The sequence below is a fragment of the Trichechus manatus genome, unplaced genomic scaffold, assembly GCF_000243295.1.
Source record: "Trichechus manatus latirostris isolate Lorelei unplaced genomic scaffold, TriManLat1.0 scaffold00068, whole genome shotgun sequence".
Lineage (NCBI taxonomy): Eukaryota > Metazoa > Chordata > Mammalia > Sirenia > Trichechidae > Trichechus > Trichechus manatus.
In genome coordinates, this window is record NW_004444004.1 from 5506402 (window position 1) to 5515226 (window position 8825).

The 8825-nt window shown below is 41.9% G+C and overlaps 1 pseudogene; it reads right to left on the bottom strand.

Moving 5' to 3' along the window:
* Window positions 1–1950: 1950 nt before the first annotated feature.
* Window positions 1951–6552, bottom strand: LOC101349640 (ADP/ATP translocase 3-like; annotated as a pseudogene).
* Window positions 6553–8825: the final 2273 nt, after the last annotated feature.

Consider the following 8825-nt stretch of genomic DNA (forward strand, 5'->3'; position numbering starts at 1 on the left):
TCCCCCAGAACGGCTGGTGGGTTCGAACTACTGACTTTTTGGTTAGCAACCGAGCACTTAACCACTGCACCACCAGGGCTCCTGACTTGCACATAAACCAAAACCAAACTCATTGCCTTGGAGTCAATTCTGACTCATAGTGACCCTGTAGGGAAGAGTAGAACTGCCTCGTAGGGTTTCCAAGGAGTAGCTGGTGGATTCGAACTGCCAACTTTTTGGTAAGCAGCTGAAAGCATGGCCACTGCACCACCAGGGCTCCTAAACATAATATATTGCTTTTGATTGGCCCATAGAAAGTTCTTAACGAATATTTTTTGAATGAATTTGTTTTTAAGCGACATATCCATCTCTCTGACATTTATAAACAATGATATGTTATAATCCGTAGTGTATGCTATATGTTAGCAAAAATTAGATAAAGAGAATTGAAGAGCTTACTGAAAACTTGCTTTTTTTTTGAGAGTCCTTTTTTTATTGTTCTGCAGCAGAATGCCCAACGTAAAATATCATCGCAGGATTCCAGCTGTGCAAAAGAGGAGCTAGTGTTACCGAACCGGGAAAGGTGGGTCATTGTCCGGCGTGCTCAGACTTGCCAATTATCTGGACACTGGCCTTTGAGAAAGAGAAAGTAACTTTATCGCAATGCGCAAAGCGAAGAGCTGAGAGGAAGTTCCTCAGATCTGGGCTTCCTGAGCTATGGGTAGGCAGGGCTTATATGGGATTTGGGCAGCAAGATGGGGGCTGCGCAGCTGTTCTTGGGAGGGAAAACTTTAGAAGGCAGCCAGGAAACAGGAGGTGAAGTGATTCTTGTTGGACCTCTCTCTTCAAAAGAGGGTCCAGGTGATGATTTTCCTTCTGATTCGTTCCTCCTGTTGCTGCGTCCTCTGCTGAGGTCAATTAGCGGTCACAGCTGGCCCTTCTGTGCATACAGGGCAGGACAAATCTGATTCAGACTAGTTTAAGAACTAATGGAAATTTATTGGCATTAGTAACGAAACCTCACCAATGGGTCCGTGCCCAGCATGTAAGAGGCCAAATTCTCAGACTCTGTTTTTGAGAGGAGAATGAACTTATTTCACAGGCTAGCAAGTGGGAACTCAGAGGTATCGACCTCAGATCGAGTTCCTCAATTTGAGGAAGCATTCACATTTTATAATTATACATATTCATACAGGGGTGGAGGAAGGCCGTGGGCAGGATCAGAAAGTTCTAACTATTCAGTTTCTATTGGTTATTCATTAGGAGGTGGGGCTAAGACTCAGCAGGGAAGTCCCCGAAGAACTCTTGGCTTTTGAAATGGTCTCGGCTACTGCAGATGACGTACATCCGGTGATTTTGGTTCCTTGACATGAGTTCTCTTGTGTTATTGAGCATGCGTGGCAGCCCAGTTCTCTGTCAGTTATCTTTGTCTGTTCTGCCCATGTCTGACCATTCTGAACCAGTTAGATCTGGACCCCTTAGGGGCTCTCCAGAGGGTCTGCAAAACAACTAGAGGAAGTGAGTGACGTGGTGGGGGAGGTGACTTAGACGCCTGATAACCAATGGAGTACTAATTAATTAGGTGTCTTCAGTCTCTAGGGTCCCCTAACAATAAGGTCAGGTTACACTAGTGCTGACGTACATATGGGAGACATGATTCTGTAAATAAATACTGGACAAGAGGGGAGGGATGGGCGTAATCTGGATTTGGGGTCCTCAGGTACCCCACTGTGGACCCACAATACTGGTCATGATCCCCCTACCCCCAGATAATCAATACGTGAATCTGCAGTGCCAATGGTCAGACGTGGTGACAATGAGCCCCTTGTGGCACATTCCCTTGCCCTCTAAGGATGTGATCTAGACTGGACAGGGACAAGAGGAGTCTCCCGAAGGTCAGTGGTCCGTATCTGTTGGGTGTGGGTTCTACGTGGTTCTCTGGCCCCTTTTCTTTCCAGGCGGCGGTGGCGGCTAGGTGACCTTTTTGAGCTCGTCATAGAGGACCAGCACCAAGGCCCCGCCCGTGCCCCTCAGCACGTTGGACCAGGCGCCCTTGAAGAAGGCTTTGACGCCCTCGTCCTTGAAGATCTTCCACCAGCAGTCCATGGTCCTGATGTGCATGATGTCGGCTCCTTTGCGCCCAGACTGCATCATCATGCGTCGATGCACAGTGTCGAAGGGGTAGGAGACAACGCCGGCCACGGCCGTCACAGTCTGGGCGATCATCCACCTGACCAAGATGTGTGTGTTCTTGGGGTCAGGGAGCATGCCTTTGGCCGTGTCGTAGACGCCGAAGTAGGCCACCTGGTAGATGATGATACCCTGCACGGACACGTTAAAGCCCTAGTACAGGTCTCGGATGCCATCCGACTTGGTGATCTTCACCAGACAGTCTCCCAGGCCCTTGAACTCCCTCTCTGTTCTGGACTTGCTGACGTCACCCGCCAGGCGGGTTCTGGCGAAATCCAGCGAGAAGCAGAGAGTGGTGGCGCCGTCCGCCCCTCCGGAGGCCAGGTTGCCAGCGAAGTACGGCCAGAACTGCGTGTACTTGTCCGCCTGCTTGTACTTGTCCTTGAAGGCGAAGTTGAGAGCCTGGGTGGGGAAGTAGCGGATGACATTGGCCACGTTGCCCCTCCAGAAGGACAGCACGCCTTGCTCCTTGGGGAAGCGCACGATGCGGTCCACGATGCCCTTGTACTGCTTGTCGGCTGTGATCTACTTGCTGGTGTGCTACACCTGCAGCAGTGGCTTGATCCGCTCGATCGGGTCCACAGCCATGGAGATGGCCGTCTTGGAGATGACGGCGGCGATGCCACCCGCCAGGAAGTCCTTGGTGAAGGAGATGGCCTGTTGCGTCACAGTGGCGGAGTGCACTGCGGAGCAGGTGGAGAGCCAGACTGGATGCGCGAGGGCCTGGAGGCTGGGCGCCGCTGGCTCTGCCGCCGCCGCCGGGACCAAAAGGAGAAAACTTGCTTTTTTTTTTATTGTTCTAATTAAATGAAGTTTACATTTCAAGTTAGTCTCCCATACAGATTTTTTTTTACATACATTGTTATGAGACCCCAACGGCTCACTCCATTCTGCCACAGCACACTCCTCCCCTCCACTCCTGATTCCCCATGAACATTCAACCAGCTCCTAACTCTCTCTGCCTTACCATCTCACCTCTGGACAGAAGCTGCCCCTTTGGTCTCTTGTATCCACTTGGCTAAGAGACACATTCTTCACGAGTATCACTTTATGTCCCACAGTCCAGTCCAATCCCTGTCTGAAGAGTTGGCCTCGGAAATTATTTCAGTTCTGGGATGATAGTCCAGGGGCCATGCTTCCGGGGGCGCCTCCAGTCTCAGTCAGACCGTTAAGTCTGGTCTTCTTACTAGAATTTGAGTTCTGCATCCCATCGTTTTGCTGCTCCATCAGGGACCCTCTGCTGTGTTCCCTGTCAGGACATTGATTGGTGGTAGCTGGGCACCATCTAATTCTTCTGGTCTCAGGCTGATGAAGTCTCTGGTTTATGCGGCCCTTTCTGTCTCTTGGGCTAATACTTTCCTTGTGTCTTTGGTGTTCTTCGTTCTCCTGTACTCAAGTGGTTGGGACCAATTGATGCATCTTAGATGCCCGCTTGCAAGCTTTTAAGACCCCAGACACCACTCACCAAAGTAGGATGCAGAACATTTTCTTAATAAGCTTTGTTATGCCAATTGACATAGATGTCCCCTGAAAGCATGGTCTCCAGACCCCTCATCCCTGCTACTCTGTCTCTCAAAGTGTTTGATTGTATTCAGGAAACTTCTTAGCTTTGGTTTAGTCCAGTTGTGCTGGCTTCCCCTGTAGTGTGTGCTGTCCTTCCCTTCACCTAAGATGATTCTTATCTACTATCTAGTTAGTAAATAACCCTCACCCTCCCTCCCCACCCCCATAATCATCAAAGCATGTTTTCTTCTGTGTTTAAACCTTTTCTTGAGTCCTTATAATAGTGGTCTTATACAGTATGTGTCCTTCTGAGACTGACTAAATTCACTCAGCATAGTAAGTTCCAGCTTCCACCATGTTATATGATGTTTCACAGCTTCATCATTGTTCTTTATCATTACGTAATATTCCATTGTGTGGATATACCATAGTTTGTTTATCCATTCATCTGTTGATGGGCACTTAGGTTGCTTCCATCTTTTTGTATTGTGAACAGTGCTGCAATGAACATGGGTGTGCACATATCTATTCGTGTGACGGCTCTTGTTTCTCTAGGATATATTCCAAGGAGTGGGATAGCTGGATCGTATGGTACTTCTATTTCTAGCTTTTTAAAGGAGCGCCGAATCGATTTCCAAAGTGGTTGTACCATTTTACATTCCCACCAACAGTGTATAAGTGTTCCAGTCTCTCTACAATGAAAACTTGAATTCTTGAAAAGCTTCCAAGTCAGAATAACTTTTGTCTCATCTAAGCACTATCCCTCTATTATACAATATCTCTAGAGCAATGGCTGGAAGTATGTTTTAATCAGTATAAAAAAAAAAAAGCCAAATCCATTGCCGACAATTCCGACCCATAGCGACCCTATAGGACAGAGTAGAACTGCCCCGTAGGGTTTCCAAGGATCACCTGGTGGATTCGAACTGCTGACCTTTTGGTTAGCGGCCATAGCTCTTAACCCGTACCCCACCAGGTTTCCTTAATCAGTATAGTCCCCTTTAATCAAACATTTTATCATTTGTAATTTAGCTGATTATGATAATTTTATACAACAGGAGTTGAATTAACACCACTGATCCATACAGGAGGCATATACTCATATAATCAAGTTCATGTAAATGTCTTTTCCCTCTTCCCAAAATACTTGGTAATGAGATGCATAACTTAGCCTTGTACTCCCTATAAGAGAATTAAATGTTTGATTGAAGTGACTTGTTGCATACACTATTGGTTTGTACTTAAAGCATGTTATGGTTTCCAATCTTTGTCTTTGTGTCCTGGGAAAGAATCTGAGGTAAAAATCAAAAAGTTTTACTTTAATTCTTTCAGTAATATTGTAGCTTTAATATGATTTGTAGTGTAATTTTCTATAAGCAGCAATTTCATGTATAGATAGGATTTGTGAAACTCTTAAAATATAAGTCTAATGAAATGAGATCAGAGATGTAATGCATCTACCACAGTGCATGGCACATTAGGAGTATTCTGTAAAAATCTGTTTCTTTTCCTGCCTCTGACGACCTGAGCAGCAGTACCAAAAAAACCAAACCCATAGATTCTGACTCATAGTGACCCTACCAGACAGAGTAGAAATGCCCCATAGGGTTTCCAAGGAGCAGCTGGTGGATTTGAACTGCTGACCTTTCGATTAGCAGCCGAGCTCTTAACCACTGCACCACCAGGGTTCCAGGCAACTCTAATTCATAAAAGTCCATTGAAACCCCAATTCTGTACTTGTACAGTTGATTTTCTTAACATAAGTCTGACACTTTGATCTGATTTATTTTAGCTCATTGTTTCTGCTCCTTCATATATTCTTTATTTTTCTTCATATTTTTTGTAGCTTTTTAAATCTTTATTTTATCATCTCTCTTGCACACTTAGGTCAGTAAAGACTTTCATTTTCCTTCCTGGGATCTTGAAGAAACTAGGCAACCTATACTGAACATTTTAAACATCACTGAAATAAAAATATCAATCAATAAATTAAACCATTTTCTTTATGGCACCCCCAAAATTGACCCTACTGTAGTATTATTTTGATGCAGGATTTGAGCAGTGTAGACAGGAAAAATTTATTTTGGTGTCCCTAAAAGTAAGACAATTACCATTAATAATATCTTGGAGGGGGGAATGAAAGGGAGGGACAGCTTTTGAAAACTTTTCAAGAACATGAAGTATCCTCAAAGCAGAGATTAAAAACAAATGTTTTATAAGATGCAACTTCCCCACTTTGATATAAGACATTAACTATATAATAAAATTATATATAATAAGCTGTGATGCATGCAAAAAAATGAAACAGGATTCATGCTTCACACCATACACAAAAACAAATTCAAAATGGATTAAGGATCTAAATGAAAATTAAAACCATAAAATTCTTAGAAGGAAATGCAGGAGCAATTCTGTTAGGCCTAGCTTTTAATAAGAGATTATCTAATATCATAACAAAAGCACAAACAGCAAAAGACAAAATAAATAAATGGGAACTCATGAAAATTAAAAACTTATCAAAAGACTTTACCCAAAAAAGTGGAAAGACAAGCTACCAACTTGAGAATATCTTCGGAAATCATATTACTGATAAGAATCTAATATCTAAACTATATATAAAACTTAGATAACTTAACAACAAAAAGACAAATGACTCATAAAATGGGGAAAGGACTTGAGTAGACATTTCACCAAAGAGGACATTCAAATGACCTCCAAACGCATGAAAAGATGTTCAATGTCATTAGCCATCAAAGAGATGTAAATCAAAACCACAATGAGATACCATTTCATGCCCACTAGGATAACTAAGATAAAAAAAAAAAACCATAAAATAACAAATGTTGGTGAGGATGTGGGGAAACTGGAACCCTTACCCATTGCTAGTGGGAATTCAAGATGGTAAAGCCACTGTGGAAAAGTGTGGCGGTTCCTCAAAAAACTAAAACTAGGACTACCACATGACCCAGCAATTCCACCTCTAGGTATATACCCAAAAGACCTGAAAGCAGAGACCCAAACAGATACTTGTACACCAGTGTTCATTGCAGCGCTATTCACAATAGCCAAAAGATGGAAACAAGCTAAATGCCCATCAACAGATGAATGGATAAGCAAAATGTAGTGCACACACATACAATAGAATACTACTCAGCCAGTAAGAGAAATGAAGTTTTGATATATGCTACAATATGGATGGAGCTTGAAGGCATTATTCTGAGTGAAATAAGTTAATCAAAAATAATAAATATTGTATGACCCCACTTATATAAAAAGACAAGAACAGGCAAATGTATAGAGACCAAAGTTTCTTAGTGGTTACCAGGGGAAGGAGGGGTTATTGTTTATGGAGTACTGAGTTATGGTTTATTGTGATGGAAAAATCACATTGATTAAGGGTAGGGTTGCACAGTCAATCAATGTAATTGCTGTCAATAAGTTATACACCTATAAAAAGTTGAATTGGAAAAAGTTGCGTGATAGATATATTTAAAACGACAAAAAAAAAAAGAGTTAACTGCTGAGGCTGCTTATGTACAACCAAAAACCTTATGGGATTTTGTTCCTTGGTTTGGAGGTTTAGGGTCATGGTTTTATGGGACATCCCAGTTAATTGGCCAAGTACTGTGTTTAGTGCTTCTGTTCTACCTCTTAGTTTGTTACATAGTGCCTGGGGTCTTAAAAGCTTGCAAGAGGACATCCAATATACAACAGTTGATCTCTATTCACCTGGAACAAAAGAGAAAGAAGGATAGTCAGGAACAGGAGGAGGAAATAGAATGTGTGGCTAATTGCCATCATGAATAACTGCCTCCCTTGCCATGAGACCAGAAGAACTGGATGGTGCCCACCTATCATTACTGAACATTTTGATCAAAGAGTCTATAGAAGAATCCTGATTAAAAGGGGGGAAATGCAGAACATAATTTCAAATTCTCATGAAGTCTAGATTTTCTGGAGCCATGGAGGCTGGATGAACCCCCAAAACTATTGTCCTTTCAACCTTAAGCCTTAAACCAAAAACATCCCCTGAAGTCTTCTTAAAACTAAACAATAGTTTAGCTTAACTAGTAAAAAATGTCTGCCTTGAGCATTGTGCTCCTTTAAGACCTGTGTACACAGGATCAAATTGACAACAGCAACTCAAAAGATTAGATAGGAAACTTGGAGGGCAGTGAGTTTATGTTAACAGAGGAGGAACAACTTGTAAAAGGAGGGTAAGAGTGGTTGCACAACTCAAAGAATGTAATCAGTGTCGCTGAATGGTGTATATAGAAACTGTTGAATTGTTGTATGTTCTGTGTATATTCTCAACAACAAAAAATAAAATAAATTATTTGGAAAAAATCTGTGATGAATGATAGAAAAATTAAAGAAATAAAACTGAACATAACAGTAGTCACCTAGAGGATTCTAAAAATGTGCTGCTTAAGAGATTAAGAGGAAACATTCTAATTTATCATTCTTTAAAAATTATATTGTTGTTACTGCTTTATATTATAATGCTGATGCCATTATTGTAGGCTCATTGTTAAAGGATGGATCAGCATAAGGTAGAGGAGCACTGGACAGGAATCAGGAATATTGGATTCAATCCTTAGCTCTGCAATTATCAGTATAACCTTTGGAAAATCACAATCTATTTGAATGTCTGTTTCCTGTTCATAAAATAAGAAGAGTGGATTACATAGTTTATTAAATATATAAGTCCACAAACCATTGGTCAGCCTGTGAATCAAAAAATAATCTATTGTTGGGATAGTATAGGAACTATGTTGTATTAATATTCATATTCCCTGAAAGGCCTAGCATGATACCTAATAATTTAATTCTCTTTAGTTCAAAAAACATTTACTGAATAGTGACTAGATTCCAGGAACGGTACTAGATGCTGAGAATTCAGAGAAGATTTAGAGGTAGTCTCTTTTAGGATTTTACAGTTTTGAGGAGGAAAACATATAGGTGATTTCAACATCAATAACTATGACAGAGGTAAGTAAAGAATATTATAGACACATAATAGGCACACCTTACAAGGGTCAGAGAAGGCTTCCTGGAGGACATTGCAGCTGTACTGAATCTTGAAGGATTATTTAGCCACATTGATGAGGAGGCAGAGGAACTAGCAAGAGCAAAAACAAATGTAAAAGAGT